The sequence below is a fragment of the Lutra lutra genome, chromosome 8, assembly GCF_902655055.1.
Source record: "Lutra lutra chromosome 8, mLutLut1.2, whole genome shotgun sequence".
Classification (NCBI taxonomy): Eukaryota; Metazoa; Chordata; class Mammalia; order Carnivora; family Mustelidae; genus Lutra; species Lutra lutra.
Window position 1 is genome coordinate 1,447,770 of NC_062285.1, and position 16,302 is coordinate 1,464,071.

General features: G+C 47.2%; 1 protein-coding gene across 1 annotated transcript in view; it reads right to left on the reverse strand.

Moving 5' to 3' along the window:
• The window catches only part of ADARB2 (adenosine deaminase RNA specific B2 (inactive)), a 371,222-nt gene that overhangs the window by 354,387 nt on the left and 533 nt on the right, over nucleotides 1-16,302 (reverse strand). The window lies entirely within an intron of this gene.

The window sequence follows — 16,302 nt, forward strand, 5'->3', positions numbered from 1 at the left end:
TTGCATGAATCTCCCCACTCGGAACTTTTATTTTCCTCCGTTCCACAGGAGAAATGACCTGCTATAAAATATTGTCAGATTTAAAATTAACCAATCTCTGAGTATCTATCTCTTACGGATGTCCAGGGTCTATTGGAGAGGATATGATAATAAGATCTTAGTTACTTTAAAAATCTAGGAAATAACCCTCAAGTTCACATGTGCCTTGGAGGACAGGACGGTCCCCCCAGCCTTCTGGATTCACACCAGGACCTGTGGGGCAGGCACTCCCCATACACCCCAGATCCTTATGAGTGTGTTTCCTTGACACGTTCGTGTCGTGTATTCCTGACCTGCCGTCCTCTGGCAGGACAACAGGCGGGCCTCCCGACAGGTATACAAAGCCACATTCCCCATGTTCCCCGCCTGATTAGGTGGTCAGTTTGGCATCAGTTTCGACCTTGAAAGTTTGCTGAGCTCTTCTCACTTGTAGCTCTCCTCATTTGAGCTCACTTTCTGAGCTCTTTCCAGATTGGGCTTATTTCTCTGTGATTTGGGGGCAGAAACATTAACATATACAGTGATGGTGGCTGGGGTGTGGCCCCCACAGACATGATAGGGGCCGTTCGGAGGCTTGGGGAGCAGTGACGCCCTGCGGTGGCACGCTGCACCCATGGGCGTCCAGGTTGGACCCTGGCGGTGTGCTCGGCTCCCCCACCAGTGGCCCTCCATCTCCTGCTTCCGTCCCCTTCTCAGACTGGCTCTAGAAAAGTCTCCAGGCTCTCCCAATATATGTGCACGCCAAGGATGGCTTCGAGTCGATTTTGCGAAAACGATTAAAGACATGAAAGCTGTCTTCGACAGATACAAAGCAGGCACATCGAAGCCACAGACAGAGCAGTAATCTAGCTCTTGGGAAGACACAACAAGAACGGGAAGGAGAAAAGAGTGTCTCGTGGGGGGTCTGGGAGCATTTGGTGGAATTATGACACTGTTTAAGGTTGTTTTGTAGGCTGTGGGGTAGGTGACTTTAACTGTCTCTGCTGGGAAGCTCACAGGCATCCTAACTAGCCCCTCCCTGCAGATGGACCCCGGCCCTGCTCAGGCAGACCTTCCCGTGTGATCACCCTTGTTAGGAAGTCATTGGTAGAGGCCCGACAGTCCACTTGTGGCAAATCTGGGGACAGCAACTGATATAACAGTGAAAAAGAGGAAGAGATGAACAGTTGTATTTGTGTTTGCTTCGAACTTGCATGAGCCTGGAGCCTCTCAGCCTTTGCTTGGTGGGGATGCGTCTTATCTGGAAGGTCACCAGAAGGCGTAGGATGCCCATCGCTTTTCCTTGGTGAGTCCACATTAAATACTACGCACTCGATGTCCCCATTACATTGATGACAACGGTCTCAGAAACACTGCTCCATTGCGAAACTCTACAAGACCCACAATTATCAGAGCCGAAAGCCAGCAGCAGGGCACTGATGAACAGACCTAAATTCAGACTCGGGAGTTTTCCCTTCCTGAGCTAGGACGGACCCCAGCAGAAGACGGAACAGGACAGTAATTGCTTCTTTGTTATTCAACTTGTGTAAAGAATTAAAGTCACCAAAAATGAAAACAACAAAAAACGAACCAACAAAGTGAAGGAAATTGAGTGAAGGGGTTACAAGAGGTAGAAGTTTATTATGTGTTTTAGGGCCAAATAAGTCTTAACGTTGATATAAAAGAATTCAGAAAGAACAAGTGTCAAAAATTAACTTAAAAGACATAAGCGTACGATCAGAGTATTCTCCAAATGTGCCTGTACATTGTTTTCCTCTGGAAATAGGAACATTTACATTCCGCGACTGGCCATGCTGTCTTCATACGTGTAACACGAAGGGCAGAGACACGATCACACACATACTTGAAGTCACTCAGATTAAGAGCAGTTTTTGTTGTAAATTGACAAGGAGCTGGAAAACAGTTTTACAAATAAAGAAATTTATGCTTCGCTATTGCACCAGCGGGGAAGTTCACAAAAGCCCAGTTAAGCCAGATGCGCTGCCTGCTGTGTGTAACCCGAGTCCCACGCGTAACATCATTGAGATGCTGTGTTCCTGGTAGACCGAGCTCCGGGTCCCAGGCTCCGGTCCCCTTCCACTGCAATGCAAACTGCCTTATCATTTCTCAGCTCTTCCCTTGTCCCTGTTCCAGATCCAGAACCTCCCTCAGTCTGTGTGACCAACCAGGGGCCGTCCAAAACCTCCACCCAGTCCTCCATATTCTCCAGGTTCAGGCAGGAGGGCACATCCCATTCTCATTTCTGGAGGAAAGTGAGCGAGATTCATTGGCCCGAGATAAAAAGAAAAAAGTCACAAAGAATTGGTGATTTGTTAACAAAGGGATTGGAAACACAATGGAGATCCTACCCACATGGGTTGAGGTAAAGTGGTGTTGTAAATGAGACTATGATGATGGGAGGAGTGATTTCGGTCCGCTGGTGTGGAGTGGAGTTGTGTGTATTGGGGGTTATGCTGTGGGAGTGCATTGTGCTTCCATACAAGGGTCTCAGTGATTTCATTGTTTTGTTTTAAAGTTGGAGTTTCCAGAATCGGTGGTCCGATGGTGAGTTCAGATGTCCTATCAATGATTCTGTACCCAAATTTGTTTCCAGAGTCCGGATTTCATCCGTTTACTCAGTGAATTTAAAACAGGGCCTATATGTTTACCTGTGGCTTCACTTTGATTTTGACTTTGTTTCTCCAGCACAGAACCTGAGCCAGCTTAATCTAGGAGATTGGAACGGTGAACTCATCCTTTACGCATGAGAGTAGATAAAACACATTCTGTACACAAACACACAGAAACACGCACACGAAGTGAGGCAGAATGCTTTCATTTTAAATCCAGACGCAGAACAACCAAAAAAGTGTACTTAAATCTGATGAACTCATTTTATAATATTCAGATTTAGGTCCAGCACATCACAGAATGGAGAGTGTGTTTTATTTTCTTTGCAAATAGTAAATAATTCGAAAATCACAACAAACAAGGTGATCATCTAGACTTATCTCTCCGTGTGTGGTGGTGTGTATGAACAGCAAGCTGGAGGCTTTTTTTTCCTATTTGTCATTTGAGAGAGAGAATTTAAAATGTCCTTGTCTCTAATCTTATTTCATTATACTCCTTACATATTTTGTCTTATGCAACGATTTATTTTGGAATTTAATCTACGTGCTATATAGACATCTGGAAACCAAAGATGCTGACGTCTGGGTTTGTTCAACGGTCTCTACGGTTTCTTTAATTTTCAAATCAGAAAATTGTGTTACTGACACCACTTAGGCAAATGAACGCACAGGGGAGGATATATAGACACAAATATTTGCATAGATGTGTATTTACATATATACAAACATATCCACACAGTCATTACGATGTTAGGAGCTGCTTTTACGGTGGAGATGGCAAGTACGAGACCCTCTGTGGAGCCCTTTCTACCACAGCTCTGTGTCACGCCCGTCACGGGCGTTGACAACACTGCTCTGAGAAGTTCCCACAGGAGGATCCCAGGGGCAGTGACCTCCACAGGGCCTGAGAACACGGGATCAGGTGCCCCTCCACCCTCGCCGGGAAGTCCCCGCCTTCCAGGGCCCTGTGTGTTGGGTTCCACCTGACGGCAATGGTTCCTCCCGTTGAGGACCTACATTTCTGGACTCCAAGCCTTGCTCTTTCGTGCCTTAGGTTCCTGAAATAGCTGCTTGTCTCTCTGGGTCCCACTCCCCTCATTCGTAAGATGAAGATGGTGTCAAGCTAATGATACCCTGGGATCCTATGCGTCTCCTGGTAGGAGAGGGATCCCACCGATCCTACTCCAGTTGGAGAAGAGCGGTCCGTCCGTGGTGTAGATGATCCTCCCCCACTCCCCCTTCCTACAGTCATGCTAGTTTATGTGAACTAGAAATGAGGCTCTTCAGAGGGCCAGGAAAGGAGGAACCCAGGCAGGATAAGGTAAAATTCACTGAAGTTTGTACCATCATATCGGGTGACAACACTCATGACAAATAATGGAGAAAACCATTCTGGACATTATTTAATCCAGTCTGATGTTAGTCTAATCATACAAGTGTAGACGATCTGCTAAAGACGTCATGGCTCATATCCTGGAGCTATGACGGTCATGAAATGGGACCTATATTCTCTGGCTTGCATTGAAGTAGACATGAGGTTTCTGCAAAGAGAGCCCTGATAACCCACAGAATGCTTTAGTTTTCAAGAAATGTCTCCAAAGGTGAATAGAATTGTGCTCTTCTGTCTTTCATCGGCTGGGTTATTTCCCCCACAAATTCACATGTGCAAGTCCTAACACCCAGGACCTCAGAATGTGACCATACTTGGAAACAGAGTCTTTAAAGAGGTGATTAAGGTAAAGTGAGGTCACTCGGTGGACCCTGATCCGATCTGATTGGTGTTCCTCACAAGAAGAGGAGAGCAGGACGCAGACACGCTCAGAGGGACGACCACATGAGGACATGGGGAGGGAACAGCATCTGCACGGCCAGGAGAGAGGCCTCTGGAGACACCAGCCCTGCCCATGCCTGGACCTTGGATTCCCCAGTGCCAGGCCCTGGGGCACTGGGGCTGGTTGTTGAAGCTGCCCGGTCTGTGCTGCTTCACCACAGCAGCTCTCACACATGAATACCCTGTGATCTAGACTTTTGTGTGTAGTTATTTTGATCAATGAGTACAAAAAGCCCCTCCTATTCTAAACTTTATCTTAAAAGTTCATTTATAGGGGCGCCTGGGTGGCTCAGTGGGTTAAGCCGCTGCCTTCGGCTCAGGTCATGATCTCGGGGTCCTGGGATCGAGTCCCGCATCGGGCTCTCTGCTCAGCAGGGAGCCTGCTTCCTCCTCTCTCTCTGCCTGCCTCTCTGTCTACTTGTGATCTCTCTCTGTCAGATAAATAAATAAAATCTTAAAAAAAAAAGTTCATTTATAGGTCACCTAAACATGACTGATGAATACATACCCACATGTAGAGGGGTGGGCGATGTCTCTGTCTTCAGATGTGAAAGTTGGATATTTGCAGATGGAGGAGATTTTTGATATCAGTGAGAAGAACCCTGATATGAGCAATAACATTTTAAAATGGAAAGAAATGAGTCAAGTCCATTTTGGGAAACCAATCAGCTCAGCCTAAACACCCAAAGAAGAAAAAAGTCGAATGAGTCGAGGGATTTCCTTCACTGCCTGGATTAAGGGTTAGACAGTTTGCTGGTGAAGAGGCATGGATGCTGAGCTCTGATTTCTGCTGGCTTCAATTTTATCAACTCTTACTTTTATTGTTTCCCTGATGTCTGAGGTTGGAAACGTTCCTAAGTCTCATTGCAGATAAATATCTAGACTTAAAGACTGCAGCCAGCATTACTGCTGCCAACGTAGGCAGACCAGCGCTGGAGCTTGGGTGTGGGTTCTACACATGGCCCCTGCCTAATGAACAAGTACGAGATGGAAACAGAGACAGAGAGTCAGAGATAAGGTCAAAGTTCTCTAAGAGGTAAGACAGGGGAAAGATAAGAAGCAGACCATCTACATAGAAGCGAGAGCAAATTCAGTGATGGTCATCTTCTTCAGGACATAGCATGTCCATAGTATTGGGTGGATGTGGCAGTGGGAACACCTTCAAGGACTATTTGGATGAGCTCTGTGCCCTACTTTGTACGACCTCCAGGCAAAGAGTGCTGTGCTCCTCGATGCCATGTTGGTTTCGTTGGCTTTGGCTTGGTGCTGGAATTTTGTATAACACAGACACATGAAATGCTTGTTCCTAGCAATGGTTAGCCAAGAAGCAAGATGGCAACTGAGTTATTGGACAGTGCCAGGAGGAGCTGGGGTGGAAGATTCGGGGATAGCCATGCACCCTTGAGGCAGGTGTGCACTGGGGCGTGAGCTAGAGGCACAGGAGAGAGGTTGTGGAAGACTTAAGGACAGGGGACATGGAGCTCTGAAGGCCTGCTCCCCAAGAAGCATCTTTGGAATTTGTATGGACCTGAGGGTTTCATGTCCCTCCATCCACATGCATATCCACAAGCTTGCCAATCATCAGGACAGCTGGCTTGACAAACCATAGAGATGTGCCTCCTGAGCTTCTGGGAAGGCAGTTTTGGGAGCTACTTCTTCAGTGTGGACCACAGAGAAGCCAAGTGAGATGTACCTTCTGACTCTTTTAGGATATTTTCAGAGCTTCTGTTACTGCTATGACTGCCGTTTGCCATGATGGTTGACATATAAAAATGCCCCACAAATGTTCGCTGCATGAACACATTTGGATTTACATAGCAACAACGTCAAAATAAACCAGACAGGAACCTTTAGGAATCTGCAATCTAACTCTAATAATGGATTCTACGGCAACTGTATCGATGGCGTACAGCGAGACAGCCCCCATACTGAGCTATGGGAGCACAGAGCTCCTCGTGATCCCGTCCCAGAAGTCACTACGCACACAGAACAATGCCTGCCTCCCGCACCAGCAGGTAATCCTACGTCGTCATCATCACCGCAGACCTGGCTTCTGAGTGTCGTCCCCTATGCCCTCGCCCATGTTTTGTCCCCTTACGTAAACTGCGACAGCTCACGCGATCCATGCGCAACCCCCTCAAACATGTTCCTTTCGACTGTAGTGTCCTGATTATTTCTTTAAGCAATTCTTATTTCAAAAACAAAATCAATTTTCTCAGTGGGTTTTAATTGAGTAGCTATTACATTTTGACACTGAGGGAGAAATAAAAATGTTCAAACCTAGAGAGGTTTACATTTTAATAAATTAGTTTTTACACTGGAGTTTCACTTGATGTAATAAAAGAAATATAATCAAAATCCAGTTTTGTAAGAAATGCAATAATTTTTGCATTAAAAAATTTTCTATAGAGCCTAACAGTGTGTTAGGGTCATGATAGCCTGTTTTTATCCTATGCTTTGATTTTGCATTTGTATGTGTATAACCCATAGACGACATAAGCCCGGAGATGAGGACCATGCCAGCCTAAGTTTCTTGTCAACTTAAGTTTCAGCTCCTGACTCCTTGACCTTGATGAAGACATGGTCCTTCCATCAGGGACAGCCCTTGTCTGAATACATATAAAATGTTTAAGGCAAAACTGCAAGCAAAATAAGGATGCTTTTAAGTCAAGTGCCCTTTCGGCTTTAGAGGGCACAGAAAATAACATGTAGGAGGTGAATTCTGATCAAGGCACAGGAAGGAAGAGACAGAAATTATTCTCTCCTTGTCTCCCTGTCTCTGTCGTTCTCTCTTTGATAACCACCAGGCTTTTGTTTCTTTCTTATTTTGTGACGGGACAGGATAGATCATTTTTTATTAGAGACAAAGACAGAAATATTTATTTCACTTCGTGTGAGATATGCACAAAAGGATATTTTAAAAGAATGATGTTTTGGAACTTTACGATTGATGAATGTTAACCTCGGGACCATAAGCATGGCCCACACCAAGAATATTTTTTCACGCTCTCAAGGAGTCTGTGCTCTCAGTTTACTCACGATTTTTGTTTTCTGTATGTGATTTTATAAATGTCTGTCTAAAAATGTGCACGTAGTAGACATTTGCTGCTTCACAGTTAGATAATCTTCTAACATTTTGAAATCCCTCACGTCAACAAATGCTTATGTGTATGGTGGACCCTCCCTTGAGCAATGTAAGGGGCAGAGGCCCCAAGCCCCGCCCAGTTGAAAATCCTCAGAGAACTTCTGACGTCCCTAAATCTAATGACTAGAGGCCTCCTGTTGGTAGGAAGCCTTACTGATCACCTAAAACCCTGAGTTTGTACCTTGTTTGTGTTGAAGATTGTATTCATGCAGCAGAGTAAGCTAGAGAAAGAAACTGTCATCAAGAAAGTCATCAGGAAGAGAAAATGCACTTACGGTATGGCCCTGTATTTATGGGGAAAAAATGTGGGTACAGATGGACCCGCAGAGTTCAAAGCCCCGTCATTCAAGGGTCATCGGTATTTTAAATCCAGACTCAGCCCTCTCTGTGAGTAGATGGCTTAGGCGTAAAGGAGGACTCTATACCAAAAACACACAAACTCATTTTTTAATGACGTGAATTCTATTCATTATCTACATATAAAAGGCCAAATTATAATTTAACTTCCTTACAAATTGGCTGAAAAAACTCAGGTGATTACATAAAATTATATGAACTCTCAAATTTGTTAGATCTAAAATAAGTACGATCCTAAACGCTTAGGAAGTGAACATTTCCCTGAACTTCAATCAGGACCGAATCGGCAGCCGCCTCCAGATGCCCGGGTCCACGCTTACTGCATGTCAGGGCGATCTGCCCAGCGCGGGGTCTTTCAAGGGCCAGCAAAGCGAGGGGCCCCCCACCCCCACACTGCTGTCTAGGGCTTCTCACAGCTACTGTTTCTGCGAGGATTTTCCCTGGGGGTACAGCAAGGATTTCTATTGCAAAATTATTTTTTCTCTGGAAAGAAAATAAGCAGCATCGAGTCATTCAAAAACAGAAAATGTATGCTCGGAGCGCAAGTCTGGAGTGAAGGCCCTTCCTGCGGCGAGTCGGCTGGAGACTGGCCCGTCCTTCCGGAACCTCCACGTCCAGGCTCAGTAGGAGAGCTGAGGCGCACATCAAGCTGTCCTTACGTCAGCGGCTAAAGTGACATCCAGGTTTTTATTCACCCGAGGCACAGGAAAAGGTGGTACTTCTAAATACTCGTTCACCCAGCACCCAGATTTGCCAAAGTCTTCTTTTGTTTGGCCTTCTGAGCTTGGGCGCGTCTGCTGCCTCGGCGCCCGGCCCCACACGGTCTGGGGGAAGGAGAGCGCGTGTCTCCTTTAAGGACACGATGCTTTCGCAGCCTGGAGCCCAGCGCAAGAGTAGCATCTGCTCCCGCCAGGGTTGAGTGAACCCAGCCAGACTTGGGGTGCAGAGGAGGTCACACTCTATTTTGCTGACGTTTCTGTCATGTTTATTAAACTGCACTTTTCCAAAAGCAATTAAACTTTTAGGAAATACTGCATTAATTTTAACGAGAGGGAATCTGGATACTTCCTACGGACTGACAGAATCTGTTTTTTAATCAATTACTGGTGTCCCAGGCAGACGCTCTGAGCCACCCTACACGACGCCCAGGTCCCGCTTTTCAGAAACGGTGACTCCCCCACTTTTCATTGTTTTGAAGCAGAGAAGGGACTCCGCTCGGGTTTGCATTTTCAACCAGTGACAGGTCACGTTTCAGAGAGCCCAGTCCCCTCCACCCCGTTTTAATGCCGCATAGAAGACGTATTTGAGAAGCCGTGTAAGACCCTGCAAAACGATGAGGCGGGTCTTCCGCCCCTCAGCTGCGGGAAACCAGAATCAGGGGTTTCATCTGAAATAAATGGAGCAGGAAAGACTAATTAAACCTATAAAATTCTCCTAAGCACATCCTGGTCAAGGCGTTTAAAAGAACACTTTCTATCACGTGCAAATCATCGGGAAGTGTGGGGCCATCGCTCAGGTGTAAGCTCCCCTCCCGTGCAGGGCAGACTCCGGGAAAGAGTTTACTGATCCATTCCGAGCGATGTCAGTTTCCTTTTCTGTCCAAATGGTGAAGAAACAGCAACGGAAAGAAACCTCGATCTCTTTCATAAACGAGTTCTCCGTAGGCGCCGTTAGAACCAGGCTCCGTGGGACAGAGGCCACCGGACTCTAGCGGAAATGAGAAAGTGAGCAGGGGCTTACCCTAGAAATAGTAACTGTCCTGCCCCCACCTTTTGTCTACACTGGCTGGACTTTTCTCCCTAACCCCTCCAAGATTTGGATCCTCCCAGGAGTGGAGACAGAGCTGTGCCTTCCGGCCGGAGGCTGGTTCCTGGGAGTCTTCACGTGGGAGCGGGATTAGAGCTGCACACGCGGCCACTCGGACCGTCCCTGCACCAGGGGCTCGGCTGAGACACCCTCAGTCCTGGATGTCAAGTGTGCCCAGCGGAGGAAGAGCTCTTGTCATTCCACCTCTCGAGGAGTCAAAAGAAATGACCTTAGGATCTAAGAGCTACCTGAGCATCGATATTATATGTCTTTTCCGTCCTAAACATAAACGCTACTTTTCTTTGTTTATATAAAGGCTCCATTCACTGGACACTAGTTCTTAATCAAGCACGAAGTCGCCTCTTTTGTGCAAATGTAAAATTTATGTTACCTGTTTGCTATTTTTTGAGATAATGTAACATTAGTTATTGATGATTTGTATAATTTAGAACAGATAATAGTAATCGTGTGTGTGTATACACAGACACACAAATGTGTAATACAGAGCCCCCTCACTAGCCACTTTCTCACCAGAAACCAGATGCTAATTGTATTCATTCCTCACCAATAAAATAATAGAATAAACTTAGTTTTGCTGCCCTTCGTACGCAATTTCTATAACTAGAATAAAAGACGACTAAGTGCCCACAGAGAGTAGAAAAGACCCAGACCCTCAGATTAACTTGTTTTCCCCCAAATATTTATCAGTCTTCAGAAACAAAACGAAACAAAACCAGAAAACCCCACCACCTTCTATCTTTACAAGTGATCAGGTTTACTTTTGGGAAAATCAAAGACCCCTCGAAAAGCAGATCCATGCATTTCTGGGTTGTGATTCTCTGATGGGGTTCCTGGGAACCAGGTCCGCTCACCAACCAGGAGGCAAGAGGCGCCTTTGCTGGGAAGTCGGTGAGGCAGAGCCAGGCAAAACCCAGACGCAGTAGCCTCTGTACCCCCGTTCCTTTAAATAAAACAAATGGATCAACAGAAGTTTAATCGTGGGAGGGGGATGTGTTGGGACCGAGGCAGGCACGCAAGCGGGCACAGGGGTCTTCACACGGTTCTAAACATGCCCTCCTTCCTGCTTCCTAAAGCCTCACAAGTGCAGCTGATTTACACGTGGACCGGGAACCGGAAAAACACTCCCCCACTTTCTGACAGTAATGCCCCTTTATCGGATAGTGCCACATTCTTCAGTGAATTACAGCATATTAATAGCTAGGAATAAGCAATTCTCTTTGCCTAATGAAACACTTAACGGCACAGACTTCTGTATTTCAGTGGGAGGAAAAACATTTAATTGGAGAGATGGGGTTAATTCAGGTTCACTCTACTTAGAGATCCTTAACAGTGCGAATTCAGACGGGGCCTTGCGGGGCTGTTTCTCCTTGTAATGCAACACCACACGGCTACAGCTAACACCCATAGTCGGAATATTTTGTGAAGGACACCCATGCTTTTCATATTTTGCTGGGCACTCACCTTTTTAAAAATTCTTTTTTAGTTTAGAAATGGCTATAAGAAGTGCTGCTAAAATCTTGCTTTTACTATCTAGACATTTATCCTTTCAGAAACCTTATTTGCTGGTAATTAAAAGCCCAGTTAGCCAAAGCAGCATCTATTCAGAAATAATATTTTTACATGATGGAAGGGCAGAGTAGTCTATTTATTTCTGGTCTTATGAATTGTTTAGAATTGTCCATATTGCGAAAATGCTAACATTCATTCTCCAGCATCTTAGAAAAGGAAGCAGGCAGACCTACAAAATGCTCTAACGTTTCCACCATCTCTCCCGGGCACACAGGGACACAGAGACGCAACAAACACGTACGTGGTTTTCAAACTGAGCACTGAAGGCTCTCGGGGCGTGGGCCATCCCTCCATGCCTCCAGTAAGAAAAGTACGATTTCCTTATTCTGCGTTTCCTTACATAATGCTCTTCTGGGACTCCGCTTGGGCCGTCCCTGGATCACCACTATTTAGATACGGATACGTGGACCTCCTATTTTTATTCTAAATTCAAGTTCACTCATCATATCTAATGCCCTCGAAGCAATCTCATATCACCACTGTGACACGGGTCACTAGAAAGCAGAGGCACCAGCACAGATTGTAAGGGGGGGGGGTCCCTACACAGTTAGAGGGTGGCCCTTCATTTGATCAATTTAGTTTTATCACGGCATCCGTCCTTCCTCCCGAGCTGTCAGACAGCAAGGCAAGTGGCAGCCCAGGGACGCGTGGCGCTGCTGCGGGGCTGGGTCGCCAGCGGCCGGGACGAGGCACCGTCCTGTGGTACCCGGACGGTGACGGGAGGAAGGGGCCCACCGCCTGCCCACCTCCTCCTTGACACAATCTTTCTATGTCATTAATTTTTCATGGACTCGCGTTTCACAACAAGCCTGCGTCTGTCGTCCATCTGCTGCACTGACTCGGCTCCTTTTGCCAACTTTTTATCTGCATCTCACCACACTCAGCCGGCGGCCCGCGCTCCGCCGGCCACTCTCACGGGCCCGCACCTTGCCTGGCTGTTCCCAAAATCCACCTCCGGTTCTCTGCAACCGCGTGACCCCTCACCCTGCAACAACATCTGGATTCAAGCATTAACTTACTTTGCTACCAAATGCCTCAAAAAAACAGGAAAAAAAAGAGAAAGAAAAGAAAAAAAAAAAAAGAAAGGTCATGTGCTGATGACTGGATCCAATTCGCCGACTTCACAAATGCTTGTTTACAGAGCATTTCAAATAGTTTCCCAAAGTCCCTTCCCTTTTTCTGCCTGGGGACCCACAGCCCTTGCTCGGAACCCCGTCCTGTTTGCCTCCGGGAACCAGCTAAATGTGTGTCGGTTCCTGACCCATCTCCAAACAGGCTGGCATCTAGAACAGGTTTTTTAAACATTCCTAGGACCTCGAGTCACTTTTGCACATTGTGCTCCTGGTCGAGTCCTAAAGATGGTTTATTTACAAACTGCATTTCACGCTGAGGCACAGCTTCTTGGGGGACAGTCACACTCACGATGGAAAGAGCAACACAAAAACACGACACAGCGGTTGCGAATGCGTCCACGCAAGCCCTCGGACTCGCTCCCGGCACGCAGCCAGCGGCTGATGTGATAAGATCGGAAGAGCCTGATCTCCACAGAGCGTGCTGTCTCCGCGAGTCCCCGCCTCTTACCCACCTGGCTGAGCTGATACTAATGTTAAATAACCTTAAACCTTTACCTCTCTCTCTGTGGGCTTAAATGACGGATCTTTGGTAACATTCATGCACCCGGGTTCTCGTCTGGCACGGGAGACGCTGCTCCGAGCCCTTAATGCAGACTTGGCTGTGCCCGGTCGCCTCGCCTCATTCCACCCAGACCTACAGAATCCGGGGCTGCCTCCCCGAATCCCCCACGAGCAGTGAGCCCCAGGGGCATTTAGTAGATAAAGACACTGCACAAACTACAAGTGTTCCCCGTGTTTTCAGACAACACGTCTCTCACGTATCACACGGCGCACGAGCATCCCTTAGCCACCCACATGTGTAAAAATCACACAGCTTCCTTCTCCTTTACACGGTTGTTTTTTTTCTCCTACTTGAAACTCAGACTTTGACATTTTTTTCATGTGTGCCAAAAATGTAAATTATTGATAAATCATTTCTAAGGGAAAGTCCCAACTAAAAAGTGACACACAGAGAAAATACAGAAATGCATCACGCTGGACCCCGAGAAGAGAACGGGAAGAGACGGGGGCAGGGGGATGTTTTCTCTGAGCATCTTCCTTAAAGTTTGTTTGGGACACAAACGCAGGTCCTGGCTGGTTCGGACCTGGGACGAAGACTTTTGGGGGCTTCTTACAGACGCAGACTACTCCCTGTGTGATACAGGGACCACAAGCACCGAGTGCCAGGAAAATATCTCATTTCTGAGGCTCTGAATCCTACCTACGACTACTGCAAGCATTGAACCAGTCCCACGCTGAAGCTGTAGCTATGGTTTTAATTTTAAAACCCTTCGATTATTTTGACAATACTAAGGGAAGTTAAAAGAAAAACCCTATCAAGGCCACTTTTGGAGTCTGCATGCGGAAACCTGACAGCTTTGCACGGCCCCGGGAGCTAAAAGTTAAGATGCACCTTCAAAAATCAGCCTCGTCCATGAGCACAGGGGGACAAACACGTACCATGGGCAAACAAGGCGAACATTTATTCTAATTTACTTATTCCCAAGCGAGAAGAGCCCTTTGCTTTGTGTCCATGATCACTGGCTCTCTTTAGTACTCGGGAGAGCCTCACCCAAATTCCTTCACAACCGTCAATAGGCACATGGATTTTAAACTGTGACAAATACAGAGTTTTCATAACTGGACGAGCTTAAAAGCCGAGACCGTTCTATTCAACGGCTGTCGTTGGGATGCACGACTGTTAGAACATCATTTAAATCCACCATTTTTCTGGGTCCGAGAGAAAAACAAGGGTCTGTAGTAACTAAGAATTACACACGTACTGACCTATTCCCAGCAAGTGCCAGTAACGGTTTAACGTGTCCCATAATTGCTGTTTCCTTTTTAATTTGCTCACTTACATTTATAGTATTAACTTCTCCCTAAGAAGTGAACATTTAGCATTTTGAGTCGATTCTCCTACCCAGGGAGCTGCCGGCAGGTGTCACAGATGTCACCCTACACGTGAATCCACGAGATGTAGGAATTAGCACACGCAACCTCGTGAGCTTTCCCTACCTCCGTTTTTGGGTATGAAAATTAAGAGACTTGGTTTATTCACAGTAACCAAGGCATAGAAATATTTCACATAGAAATTTCACTTTGAATGGTTGTAGTTAAGTTACTAGCAAATGAAGCCTTTCTTCCGATTTCTTGTTTTTCTTTCCAAAATTGGATGCTTCCTAAGCCAGCATGGCTGACATTTAAAGGTAAGAAAAATGAATTTGGAGAAAGGCACTAATGTCTGTCAGCTTGCATTTTCTTTCTGTAGAATGCCGTTTTATTGTGAAATATTAGTCCGTACGCTTCCATTTGAATATACGAGACAGACTAAACAAAGCTACTGGGAAACATGAACACTTAGAATTTACAAGACAATGTTTCCTTTTTTCCTCTCTCAAAAGTTAGAGTCGTCATTCAATTCTGGGACTTCTCCCCAGATCTTGCTGTCACTTTCTGTTGGCCTTGTTTTGGAAGGCACCAACAGATCCGTGTCAAGATGAAATTTTCAGGCAGCAAAGTGGGCAGTCGGCATCACTGGGGCAGCTCTGAGGGTTCAACCAGAATCACAGAATCCCCCATTCCAAAGCCCAGGGCTCTGACACCTCCCGGGAAGGTGTCCGCCGCCTCTGCTCCCTGCGGTCCCGACACGAAGCTGTCAGCAGGGACGGTCTGGTATGGGCATGGAAGTCTCCGAGCCGTCTGGCTCCTTCCTATTATTGGAAGAGCCGTGAAGGGCTCCAGGAATGTTTGAGAGCAGCCGGGGACGGCTGTGGCGGAAACTTATGTTAGCTCACTGCAAAGATGAACATTCTCCGGGCTGGGAGAGCCACCCCCACCGTAGCTGACAATACATCCTGCAGCGGGAGGCTGGAAAATCTGATCCGCTTCCTCCCTGTCTGCCCCAATGCTCAGTAGGGCTCCGGAGTCACTCTTTTTTTTTTTTTTTTTTTAAATCACATTTCAAATAATAATCAGAGCTGAACTTTCCCCAGCAGACTCATCACAAGGAGCTGCTGAGAGCAAGTTCCTCCCCGGGAAAAGAAAGAAGGGGAGGCACTGGAGGAACCCTTCCCCGCTCCTCAGACTGTGCCAGCGACCGACCGCAGTACTGTAGGGGATTTTCCCTCGCCAGGAGTGGAAGCCCTGGGCTTGGGATGGGATGCACTAAGTTCCCAGCCGCGGTCCCCAGAACCTTGGTGAGGGGCGCGAGCAACCTGTCATCCGGCTGCTTTTTCTCCCTTTCTGGTTTGCAGGTTTTTTTTTTTTCTTCTTTCTTTTTTTCTTTTTCTTTTCCTTTCTCCCCCCCCCCCCCCCTAAAGAGCTGTGATGCCATTTGTCTTTCCAGGTTTTAATTTCTGCGTCCCCCCACCCCACCCCAGGACCAGCCCTGGCTTTCCGCAGGTCCCAGTGTTTCTACAACACCCGGTACCCACCGACTAAGTAGAAACTGTCAGGCAGTTTGGAGACGTGATTGCCTGTGCTCTGCCCACTCCTTCCTCCAAGACGATTTGGATGGGAGAGCGGGCACCAGGTCTGTCCCTGCTTCTGGGGCTGCTGGTTTCTGGGTTTCCTTCAGCACCGAGGGCTAATGTCGCCTCTGACGGTCAGAGGCAGAGCCGGGCTGTGCAGCGCAAGTCCGAGGGACACTGTCCTCCAGCGAGGAGAGCGGTGGCCCCTCGGCCGCCCCTGCCTGTCTCCTCCCGCGGCGCCCAGCCCAGGCTTCGCGGAGCCCGCAGCTCGGTCCCCGCCGGCTGTGCCCTCGGAGCTCGCCGAGGCCCCCAGCCCCGTACAAAGGGATCTGAACTCTGG